Consider the following 13,607-nt stretch of genomic DNA (forward strand, 5'->3'; position numbering starts at 1 on the left):
TGTATAGAGTTTCTCTATCATTGGCTGCAAGGAATATAATCAATCTGATGTTGGTGTTGACCATCTGATGATGTCCACGTGTAGAATCTTCCCTTGTGTTGTTGGAAGAGGGTGTTTGCTATAACCACTGCATTCTCTGGGAAAAACTCTATTAGCCTTTGCCCTGTTTCATTCCCTACCACAAGTCCAAACTTGCCTGTTACTCCAGGTGTTTCTTGACTTCCTACTTTTGCATTCCAGTCCCCTATAATGAAAAGGACATCTTTCTTGGGTGTTAGTTCTAAAAGTTCTTGCAGGTCTTCATAGAACCATACAACTTCATCTACTTCAGCATTACTGTTTGGGGCACAGACTTGGATTACTGTGATGTTGAATGGTTTGCCTTGGAAATGAACAGAGGTCATTCTGTCATTTTTGAGATTGCATCCAAGTACTGCATTTCAGACTCTTGTTGACCATGATGGCTATTCCATTTCTTCTAAGGGATTCCTGCCCACACTAGTAGATATAATGGTCATCTGATATGAATTCACCCATTACAGTCCATTTTAGTTGGCTGATTCCTAGAAAATCAACGTTCACTCTTGCCATCTCCTGTTTGACCTCTACCAATTTGCCTTGATTCATGGACCTAACATTCCAGGTTCCTATGCAATATTGCTCTTGACAGCATCGAACCTCGCTTCTATCACCAGTCCCATCCACAACTGGGTGTTGTTTGTGCTTTGGCTCCATCCCTTCTTTCTTTCTGGAGTTATTTCTCCTCTGATCTCCAGTAGCATATTGGGCACCTACCGACCTGGGGAGTTCCTCTTTCAGTATCCTATCATTTTGCCTTTTCATACTGTTCCCCTGTTTAGTATCCTACTATCACTTAACTAGGAAGTGTTAGCATTACAGAGGACAGGATCTCCTAATTATCTTTTTATTTCTGAAACTTTTCTGAAAAATCTGGACCACTGAGTCGATTCTATTTACAAGAGCATTTTCTCAGTCCTGTTTTAAAGAGCTGAATTGCATCCAGACGTAAATTCCTCAGGGCATCTCTCCGACTTCTCTGAAGATCCCAACATCGAACTACATCCCAGTGGGAATCTCAGATACCAGTGACTCCCGATGCTGATCTCTCACAAAGGGAGTATTTTCACCAGCAGAAAGTCACGAATTCATGCTGAGAATTCATCGTGCTCCATAGAAAGCTGGGATGTAGGAAACGGAGAAAAGGCTCTGGGACACAAGGGAGCAGTAGTCTAAAGAGCTGGTCTTCACTATTATAAGAAGAAAAGGAAAAAGTAAGTTGATAGCAAAGACCTCAGGCAGAAAAATTGAAGTAGAGAAGTAAACATTTGCAGATTCTCACCTCAGGCATTTCCTGAGGAAAAGCAGACACAGCCCCAGAAGTGGGACAGGATATTTACCTGAGAAGCTGCCATTTTGTCTTCTTCTTCCTGCTCTGCATCTTGTCTGGGGATGTTATGCAGCAAACTCACACCTGCGTATTGAGAAGATACCTTCAAAGGCATCGACACATCTCTTTAACATGCAACTAATTCACCTACAGACAGAGGACGTTGAAAACCTGAAAAGACTGACCTCTCCTGACCTCTGTCTCAGGAGAGATTCAGGAACAATCATTTCCGACCTGGAGACCAGCCTGTGAACTAATTTCTTGATTGTTTTCTCCTCAGACAGAGCTCCTAACCCTCTGCTCACACAGAGGGTGTGACTTGACTGACTTCCCTGGTCCAAATCCAGCTAGACCAACCTCTCCTCAGACTGAAGCCTGGCCTCATCTCTCTCAAATGGATCAGGAGCCACATCCTTAAGCCGGGCCTCCTTTTAGAATCCCCTGGAGCACATCTTATGAACCACACTGATGCTCTACAGGACCCATAAAGAACTCTGTGGGGAGGGCACTGGTGAAGTTACTGCTTAACACTGGTCACTTGAACTTGATGGGAAACCAGATGGAAACCACTTGGTTAAAGATTCTTTCTGAACCATTTCCGTGAATACAAAGCCCTCCAGGTCAGGGTCCCACTCTGAAAGATTATGAATATGCAGGTCTGAGGTGGGGACATGAAAAGAGTCTTTCCAGTGGGAACTTCTAGACACACAGAAGGCCAGCCTGACTCCCTGGGGAGGGGCTCTTTCTTGGATGGGTGCAGTCCTCCAGGACCTGATGTCATGCCCTTAGATGAGGGGAGGTGGGAGGTGAGTGCTTGGTGGGAATTACCTGGTGACCTTGTTTTTGTGAAGGCTCTGGTCTCAGAATTCTGCAAAGATACCTCAAGTCCTTACCTCTTTTCACTCCCTCCCAAGTCTGGGGCCACATGTTTTCACAAAATGATTTGCATTGTCATCACCTATCTGCAGGTAGCGGGCCTGCATCTTTTAGACCAGGAGTCTGAAGATGATTCCATCACAGCTTTCTTTGAACATAGACCAGGAGCAGCAGAGGACAATGGGTTAAACTTGTTCAGATGAAGAAACTTAGACTTTGCAAATGGTGCCCTAAATGCATATTTAGACCATCAAAAGAATGATCTGAGTTATAAAATGAGTGATACTGAAGAAAATGAACACATGAGTGTGTAGTTGTTGTTCTATTTAGTGTGTGTATCTTTCTAGGTTTTTTGGGAATCATCTTGCTGCAGTTTATTCTCTGCTCCATTTTTGGACTTATAATATTTTCTCATAGCTTTAAAGGTAATGATAAGAAAATTAGAAGAAGCATATTCATTTTATTATATTATATGACTTATCTGAATATTTTGAATATTCAGTACAATATATTCAGTGTGCATGCACCGGGACCAATGACTTTTCTTTTTATTTTAGAGATTTTTTTTTTTTTTTTTTTTTAATGGATCGTTTCAATTCACAGCACCACTGAGAATAAGGTGCAGAGTTTTCACTTATAGCTCATGCTCGCCCACATGGAGGGCATCTCTACTTATCTTTCCCGCCCAGAGGAGACATTCATCACCACCACTGAATGTACTAGCATTTAAGGGGGCCTCTGAAGTGGAACCCGGGGTTCAGCAAAACCGCTGATCACGAGAAAGGTGGTCATCTACTGCAGGTGTTCAGAGGACTGGCTGGTGTGAGTTTAACACCTGCAGGCTGCCTGCTCCACACACAGAGGCTGAGGCAGTAACAGTATGGAGCAGTTCAGGTAAGCTCTCAACAGGACTCTGCATGATCCTTCTTATTAGAACTCTCACAGTGTCCAAGTAGTTACAAAATGGGAGCGGTGGTACAACAGGGATATGGTGGAAAATATATGAAAGTGTTAAAGGTTTAAAGCCAGTAAGGAACCAATTTCTACAGATACCAGCTCTCTGTGCTACCAGATAGTTTGTTATAATCTCTTCTCCATAACTTTAAGTAAGGTGGGAGAGGTTAATGTTGGTGGTGGGTTAACATTTCATTGATCACAATCAACCAAAACCCTAAACACCATTCATTTTGATTAACTGTGTGTGCTTAGTCGCTCACTTGTGTCCGAGTCGTGGCGACCCCATGGACTGTAGCCTGCCAGGCTCCTCTGTCCATGGGGATACTCCAGGCAAAAATACTGGAGGAGGTTGCCATTTCCTTCTTCAGGGGATCTTCCCAACCCCGGAATCGAACCCAGGTTTTGCACACTGTGGGTTGATTCTTTCCTGTCTGAACCACCATGGAAGCCCATGCATGTATTAATTTCACACATATTTGACATTTTACAATTTCACAATTTCACACATTATAACCTTTTACAATCCACTGTGTGATCCGTAATTAAAATACAGAGTACAAGCATAGAGAAAAACTTATTTTTCTGATATAATAGTATGTAAATTGTGATTTATATGGTTTACACAACAGAGGATAGCAAACATTTAGGAAACATGGCCATACACTAATTACAGGCCTTTTCTAGGAAGGGTTTCCCATACATTTCTCTTTTATCACAGAAGATATATTTCAACATTGTCAACTAATATTCATGACTTGTGTTGATGTTATGATGACACAACACTATTTTAGTGAACTGTCATTGTGCTATCTTCACAAATTAAGTGATATAACTATTGAAAATTTAGAACCAACCTCTGTTGCACTTTAATACATGCAGAGTCCATGACCACTTACATCATGGTGACCTCTAGGGATATTGACATCAAAGATGAACACCTGCATTTAGATGTTCACTGAACATTTAACATTCTGGTTCCATTTTGTAATGGAGAATAGATAGAAATGGTTGCAACACAATATAGAAGGGCTTCTCTTATCTCTAAAGTACAAACCATAGAAATAATCTACATTTGCATACACACTAAAAATGAAGCACCGCATGGATTTCACAGTTGAGGTACATTCATTCTCAAATAATCTCAAATCATGTCATTATAAGCAGGATGCATTGCTAATAATTGTAACTTTCTAACCATCAACCCTTCATCTTGTGACCCCTATGAACATATTCACTTTCTATCTGTTGTAATTTTGCATTACTCTGCATAGTAATTCTCCTTCAGAGGAAGTTCAGAAAACTGGATTGATGAAATCCTCACTACTTTTCAGTCTCTGATATGTATTTAGATTTGTGTTTTGATGAAATACATGTGCACATATTGGTTACATTATTTCCATATGTTTCTTGTATAAACTCTCGTGCTTTCTGATGTATGTTTAGGGCAAACCTCTTCCATCACTTGTTTCATTCCTAGGGCTTCTCTCCAGTGTGTGCTCTCAGGTGTTGAGTGAGATCACTGCTCTGACTAAAGGCTTTGCCACATTGCTTACATTTGTAAGGTTTCTCTCCAGTATGAATTCTCTGATGTTGGGAAAGACCTGAGCTATTGGTAAAGGCTTTGCCACATTTGGTACATTTCTAAGGTTTCTCCCAAGTATGAGTTCGCTGATGTTCAGTAAGATTTGAGCAATGGATAAAGGCTTTGCCACATTCTGTACATTTGTAAGGTGTATCTCCAGTATGAATTCACTGATGTTGAGTAAACTTGATATCTGGTGAAAGGTTTTGCCGCAATCCTTACATTTTTAAGTTTTCTCTCCAGTATGAATTTGCTGATGTTAAGTAAGATTTGAGTTCTGATCAAAGGCTTTGCCACACTTTCTACATTTAAAAGGTTTCTCCCCAGTATGACTTTGCTGATGTCGATTAAGATTTGAGCAATAGATAAACACTTTGCCATGTTCCTTACATTTATAAGTTTAAAGATTTCTGGCCAGTATGCATTCACTGATGGTGACTAAGATGTGAAGTCTTACTAAAGGATTTGCCAACTATTGTACATTTGAAAGGTTTCCCATCTGTATGAATTATCCAATCTCTACTTAGATTGGATGAGTGAGTAAAGACTTTGATACATTTCTTACACTTGTTTTCTTTTTGTGGATTCTGAAGAGTCTGCTGTTGAATAAGTTCTGAAGACTGATTAGAAGCTTTACCATATTCACCACAACTCTAGGTCTTCTCTCCAATAGGAGTATCTTTATAGAAAGACCTGATATTTGACAAATGGAACACCATAGTTACTCAGAAATGTGCACAGTGTTATTAGGACTCTCAAGAAATGAAACAGCAACCAGATTCATGCAGGTTGTCACAAGCCAAGAAGAGCATTTTAGTTCTCACTGTGAAAGAGAAAGGTAATCACCAGACAAGATTTCATCATGGTTTAACAGGAAGATGGCAGCAGGTGATAGCCGTCTATGACAGAAACAGAAATAAATCCAGACTTCTCCAAAATCGTTTCCAATGAAGCAGATCTTCCGAAAACACAGGATGAAGAATGACTTCCTCGCTGATGCTTGGACCTCTCACCTGATCCATCGGCTCCATCCATTGACACACACTTGGGTACCTGGCCATTGTCTCCATTCTCCTTCTACTCCTGGGATCCTTCATTTGCTCCAGAAAAGTGACCAGGTCCACCTTAGAGACCACAAGACCTGTTCATCAGAGAATGGAATATTTGTTTTGCTAGGGATTCCACTTTCCAATCTAATATGTATCCAGGTGAGAAGAGAATGCATGGTAGAATGTTAAGACAGCCTAGAAAAAGATTTCCCCAAATACTTTATTGAAAGCACCTATACAACACTAACTAATACATAAAAATCAGATCCTGACATTCTGGTCACATACTGCAAGGCAAAAGTAAGTAGTGGAAATTTGATTTGAAGAGGAGGGTGACACCATTTTGTATCACAGAACTTATAGAATTAGCACTTACCTAGAAGACGCAGATTACATCAAGGAAGAAAAAAAATTAAATCATCATGAAGTCTTCTTTTTAAATTCACAGCTTCCCATTTTCCAATAAGAAGCAGGGATCTGAAACACTGTTAAAGGAAGCAGAAGACTCCAAGAGACATTCTAGAAATGCAGGAACCAAAACCCTGAGAGCAGATAAGAGATTCTGGAAGGAAGCTATCCTCAACCAAAGTGGCCAGGTTCCTATAGTTCTCTAACATCATGTCCCCGTACACTTCCCATTGACTGAGGTCCAGGCAACCCACTCCTCTTGAGTGAAATCTATGGTCATATCCTGGAACATCAGTTGTCCTGGAAATACAGAGTACAGATGACATGTGTCCATGAGAATACTTCCTAACGTGCCCCAAGATGACAGAAGCAGCTCACAGAACTGCTTTTGATAAAGGAGAGCGTTTGGGGTATACTTTTTACACAGAAATATTTTCTACCGAATTCCTAACCCAAGAAATGATGAGATGTGACTCACAAACCATTTCAGAAACTATTCTGATCTAGAAGAGAAATGATAAAATTATCAGAACTACATTGGCTTTTTTTTTTTTTTTTTTTTTTGGCCACACCACTTGGCTTGTGAGATCTTAGTTCCCTGACCAGGGAATGAACCTGGGACCCCGCAGTGAAAGTACCAAGTCCTAACCACTAGGCAACCTAGGAATTCCCAGCATATTTATTTTTGAGTGTTGTATTTGTATGACACAGGATGAATTGTCTATCAGGGAAACAGGTCATATTTTTAAAAAGCACACTCTGATCCAAGGGTTCTTGAGTGGGACAAATGTGCTGTTTATTTTAACAAGCTTAGTTTTTTCTTAGTATTTTTAACAAGCTTCTTTAAACTAGTAATGTTGAAAATTCTGCTCCATGAATGACCGTTTTGAACCGTAATGAAGTACGATAAGTACTTATATTAAGTACTTGTAATAATAAGTAATGTAAGCATTCATACTGACTTTTCAATTTCAAGTGTTTTACAAATTTTACAGTTCTAATAAGATAGCATCCTCAGTAACAACAATCATTTTAACTAAGTACTATATACTATATATCTTTCTGATAGCTTTTATAGAGTCTTGAATGTGCAACAGAAACAATTTAAAATCAATAATGTTGTTGTTCCACCTTTCTGCAAATATATAGCGAACATTCCTTAAACAGCTTAAATTTATTTCACTTCATGTACTCTAAACTTTACTAATAATACACAGACAAAAACACAGGGACAACTCTGAAGAAAGTTCACAGAAGTTTTTCTAACTGTGAGGAATATAAAAAACAAGAAAAAGAATTGATCAAATTATTTGAACATTTTCGTGTATACATATACTAAAAAGGAACTATTTATTCATTTCACTACAAGGAAACAACCTAAGGACATGGAAAATATGTAAGAACAATTTTTGAAGGTTGGAATAAATAAAAATATTCATGAAATGATGATGTCTTTTATATATACCCTAGGTTTCTGCCGGAACACACAGATGCACACATAAAGACACTTAAGGGAAAAGGAATCTTCCATAAGTAACAGATCTTTTGGAAGAAACATTTTTAATCTACCTTTTTTTAAAACTCATGTGTATTTTTGCATTTATGGTAAAAAAAAAAAAAATTCTAAATTGTGCATCAATGTGTGCTAAGTCACATCAGTCATGTCCAACTCTTTTTCACCCCATGGACTGTAGCCATGCAGACTTCTCTGTCCATGGGATTTCCCAGGCAAGAATACTGGAGTGGGTTGCCATTTCCTTCTCCAGGGGACCTTCCCAACCCAGGGATCAAACCCAGGTCTCCTGCGCGGTAGGCAGATTCTTTACCACTGAGCCACCTGGGTTCACTAAAAACAATTTTTCCTCTTTAGTAACAGTAATTAAAAACACAATATTCGAAACAGTCTACATTTTATGAGCAAATATACCATGACACCGATTTAGAACACATTTCCAGACCTATGTGAAGAAACTGTAAATTTTTACTGAAGCACATAAAGCCTGAAAATCACAAGCTTTACTTGGAAGATGTAGTGATCTAAAGACTTCAGTGACTGCAAATTCAAAATAATCAAACTCAAAGCAAACATGGATATTTCAAATATAAGTCTCAGCTGTATCTAGGGGAGCCAACATAATTTTGAATTTAAAAAACAAAAACACCTAAATAAAGGGAACCTGCCAAATTACAGGTGAAGCTATCACTGTATAGACTAGTTGAAATTTCAAAAGAAATGAAGCAAAATACCTTCCAAGGTAGCCAAAGAAGCCCACATAAAGAGAGACTTAGACATTATTTTGAACAATAAAATAGAAGTCTTAAACACAACATAATATTTGGTAATCATGCAACAGGTGAGGTATTCCAAGGTAACATCAAAAATAAGAGGGGGGAAAAAAATCAAAGGGCAGGAAGGAAACATAAGGTTTCAAGGTTGTGTAATAAAGAATTTAAGGACTTGCCTGATGCTCCAGTGGGTAGAAATCTGCCTGTCAGTGCAGGGGACACGGGTTCCATCCCTGGTCAGGGGAGATTCCACAAGCCTCGGAGCAACTGAGCTAGTGTGCCACAACTGCTGAAGCCTACATCCTCCAGAGCCTGCCAGGGATTAATACAACCACTGAACCCGTGCCTTAGAGCCAGAGCTCCACAACAAGATAGTAGCCCCTCCTAATCATAGCAGAGAAAGCCCAAGACCATCAGCAAAATCCCAGTATAGCCAAAACTAAATAAATACTAAAAGTTAAAAAGAATCTCGAAGGCTTTGGTCCCCAGGGTCTGGAAGTTTTTAAACTACACTTGGAATTTAAGTTTTCTCACTCTTGTAAATTCCTTAGTGACTGCAGTGGCTTTATTACTCTCCGTAGGCCCTGATAATTTATGCTAACAAGATGACTTACGGTGGGCCCCTAGTATAATAATGGGATGACTCAGGTTGTGAGGCTGGGCATTTCACAAAGACCAATGAAGTGACTAGAGGTTTGGGGCTTTGAGCCAGGTGGGCTTATTAGTCCAACCTCTAAGGAGGGCAGAATGCTGGAGATGTTTTCAACCATGGCTACGTGGCTAAAGCCCAATAAAAACTCGGGACTTAAAAGCTTGAGTGAGCTTCTTTGGCTGACAATAGTGTTTTCTGTCACACTGATGTGCCAGGAGGGCAACGGGTCCCTTGGGATGATGACTATGGATAAGTCCAAACAAACCCATTCAGAAGTTAAGAAGTTTATCAAGTCCAAAGAAACAGCATTCAGGAGAGACAAAAGAAACAAATATAGGTCTCTTACCTGGGAACGCGTCATTTTTGACTCCTTGCTTTCCTCTTCCTCTGGGCTTCCTTCTAAGGTAAGATCAGTCTTGCGAAGTGACCCCAGAAAACAGGCCGTTCAATGCTTGGAAAAACACAGTGAGCTCCCTGTAACACAGCCCCACACAGAGGGAGGATCTCAGCAGGTACAAATCACAATCCTCTATGGCCACTGACACAGCAGGGATTCTGGAACACAGAATCAAATGAGGTGGTTTTAATTTCATTCTTTTCTTCAGAATCGCGGCCCCTCCTGTGAAAACCACATAATCTACGCTAAACCTCCCCTTCACACTATAGGCGAGGCCCTGACCAAACTGCATACAGAATAGAGCCTCGTTCAACTCTTCATGGATCAGAGACGGAGGGGTTGAGCAATGCAGGACTTCAACCAGCGGCGTCTGCACGTTAGAAGGTAGGACTGCCAGAGAAAGATATGGATCCTAGAACGATATTAACAGAAATGTGATGTGGGCCCCAGGGATCCGGCAGTTAAGATAAGGGACTTCAGAACTTCTCTCAGAGCGATGCTGGGACACACCGGGGGCGGGAAGGTGGGGACAGTAGTTTTAACCTCCACCAGTTCAGTTCAACCACTCAGTCGTGTCCCACACTTTGCGACCCATGCATCGGAGCAAGTAAGGCTTCTCTGTCCATCACCAACTCCGGGAGCTAACTCAAACTCATGTCCATCCAGTCGGTAATACCATCCAACCATCTACTCCTCGGTCGTTCTTCTCCTCCTGCCTTCAATCTTCCCCAGCATCAGGGTCTCTTCAAATGAGTCAGTTTTATGCGTCAGGTGGCCAAAGTATTGAAGTTTCTGCTTCATCATCAGTCCTTCCAATGAATATTGAGGACTGATTTTCTTTAGGATTGACTGGCTGTATCTCCTTGTAGTCCAAGGGAAACTCAAGAGTCTTCATTAACGTCCGAAGACACCCCGGAAACTCACGTGTGGAGGACAACAGGCTGTGGGACTACGAAATCCGGGTTTTAAACAAACAAAGTGAGCAAACTCACTGGAACTCCTCCGTCGCTAGTCTACATTCACTTTCGGGTCTGCAGGCTACTGCGTCCGCGCAGGCGGAGGAAGTGGTACAGAGGGAGGTGATTAGGCTACGCCAGGGCCAATGAGACGCGAAATAAGGGCAGTGGGTGGGACCGGGCCTGAAGCGCAATTGAGTAGGGGCGGGACCAGAGGCGGCGGAGCCTCATCTCCCCTTGCCCTGCCCCTGTCCATTTTGGGATCTGTTGATCCTTCTGTTGGGAGAAATATGCCTGAGAAATATCAATAACCTCAGATATGCAGATGACACCACCCTTATGGCAGGAAGTGAAGATGAACTAAACTTGATGAACTCTTGATGAAAGTGAAAGAGGAGAGTGAAAATGTTGGCTTAAAGCTCAACATTCAGAAAACTAAGATCATGGCATCTGGTGCCATCACTTCATGGGAAATAGATGGGGAGACAGTGGAAACAGAGTCAGAATTAAACTTTTTGGGCTCCAAAATCACTGCACATGGTGACTGCAGCTATGAAATGAAAAGACGCTTACTCCTTGGAAGGAAAGTTTTGAACAACCTAGATAGCATGGTGAAAAGCAGAGATATCACTTTGCCAAACAAAGGTCCGTCTGGTCAAGGCTACGGTTTTTCCAGTTGTCAGGTATGGATGTGAGAGTTGGACTGTGATGAAAGCTGGGCACCGAAAAATTGATGCTTTTGAACTATGGTGTTGGAGAAGACTCCTGAGAGTCCCTTGGACTGCAAGGACATCCAACCAGTCCATCCTAAAGGAGATCAGTCCTGGGTGTTCATTGGAAGGACTGATGTTGAAGCTGAAACTCCAATACTTTGGCCACCTCATGTGAAGAGTTGACTCATTGGAAAAGACCATGATGCTGGGAGGGATTGGGGGCAGGAGGAGAAGGGGACGACAGAGGATGAGATAGCTGGATGGCATCACCGACTCGATGGGCATGAGTTTGAGTATACTCCGGGAGTCGGTGATGGACAGGGAGGCCTGGCGTGGTTCGGTTCATGGGGTCACAAGGAGTCGGACAAGTCTGAGCGACTGAACTGAACTGAACTGATCCTTCTGTCCAACGGTGCTTCATTTCTCTGCTTTTTGATGCTTTTAAATCTCTTTGATTTCCTCTGGAGCAGAGCACTTCCTGCCTGTTCTAAGTTAGTGTTTCACACAACTTAAGGCAAAAGAGAATTTTGAGAGCCGGCTCTATGGGAAGCCAAGATGCTTTCAGCTAGTTGAAAAAAGGCAAAATTCCTCTTGGTGCGAGTGTTTGAAGATGGGTGTTTCGTAAGTGATGAAAAGTAGAATGCAATCACTTAGATGATCCGTTGGGAGGAAGCCTCAGTAATTGTAACCAGAGACCGGGCTTACAAGAGTACAGCTGGCTTTTCCCTAGGAAATGATTCCAGAAGGAAAGAGGCAGACTGGAATCCAGTGTCATCTATAACCTAACCACAGAAATGACATACTCCTTAGCCTCCAACTAATAATAAAAAAATTAAAAAAAATAAATAAATAAAGGTCAAAACACACACACACACACAAAAAGAAATGACATACTCCTGCCAGAATCTGTTGATACAGAGATTAGGTGCTACACCAGATATCAGTTCCCAATGCCTCCTAATATATCTTACTATAATTCTTTTTGAAAAAATATTTACTAATTTGGCTGTACCTGAATCTTAGTTGTGGCATATGGGATCTAGTTCCCTGATGCGGGCTCAAACCTAGGCCTCCAAACTCTTCCACTCCCAACACACATTGGGAATGAGGCGTCTTAGTCACTGGACCACCAAGGAAGTTGCAGTATAGTTTTTGTGACAGTGACTGGTATTGTTGAATCCAAGTGATATGAAACCTGATTTACAATGTAACTAATGCCTGGAATTGCAGAGATCTATCTGAAATCATGAAATCATACATTTTTAGGGTTACTATATGTATGCCAATAGCACCTCCATGATTAATAAAAATATATTAAATCTCTAGAAATGATCTCTTATAGAAACAGTGTATAGAGTTGACAATTGTGTTCTTAGTCCATCAGTCATGTCTGACTCTTTGCAATGCCACGGACTGTAGCCCACCAGGCTCCTCTGTCCAAGGAAGATTCCAGGCAAGAATACTGAAGTGGTAGCCATTTGCTTCTCCAGGGGACCTTCTTGACTCACGGATCGGACCCTGGTCTCCTGCATTGTAGGCATAGTCTTTACCATCTGGGCTTCCAGGAAGCAGTAGAAATACCTTCTCTAATGCTGGAATTTATAAAGTGCTTAACAAAGACATTGTTTTGTACTGAAAACATCCATACTTGACTGATTTGGGTCAGACCATTTTCCAAAAGTAACTTCATAAATGGATTTCAGAGAGCAGCTATCAGACATAAAAGCATAATGTGTCCTATTCTCTGATTTGAAAATATTCTCAAAATTTATAGTTGTATAACTTCATTTTATAAAACAAAAAGACATCACTTTTTAAAAATGGCATTTTCTATAAATGTGATATAATCTTTCTTAATACTTAAAGTGTGACTTAATACTTTTCATGTTACATTAATTAACCGATCACTTTATGATTTACAATTAGTCACTTTTATTTTCAATGTCATACCAGTTTATCACACTGTTATTTCCAGTATCATAGTTCAGGTTATAGTCTTCCATGATTCCTGATAAAGGCTTATTCAATACCTTTCAAAAAACCAATTAGTATTTCTGTTGCCAAGCAAGTAAAGAGCTTAGAGTGCCTTTGAAAAACAAAATTTGTCAAACAAAATATTTTTTAATTTAAAAAAAATTGTTTATATTTATTTGAAAGAGAATAGGTTTAAAGAATTTTATTGTTTACTGTCAAACCTCAACATGAATTAGCCATGGGTATACATATATCCCCTCCCTCCTGAACTACCGTCCCATCTCCTTCCCCCATCCCACCCCTCTAAGTTGATAAAGTGAAAAGTGAAAGTGAAGTCACTCAGTCGTGC

The sequence above is a fragment of the Cervus elaphus genome, chromosome 4 (assembly GCF_910594005.1).
Source record: "Cervus elaphus chromosome 4, mCerEla1.1, whole genome shotgun sequence".
In the NCBI taxonomy this organism is placed as follows: Eukaryota; Metazoa; Chordata; class Mammalia; order Artiodactyla; family Cervidae; genus Cervus; species Cervus elaphus.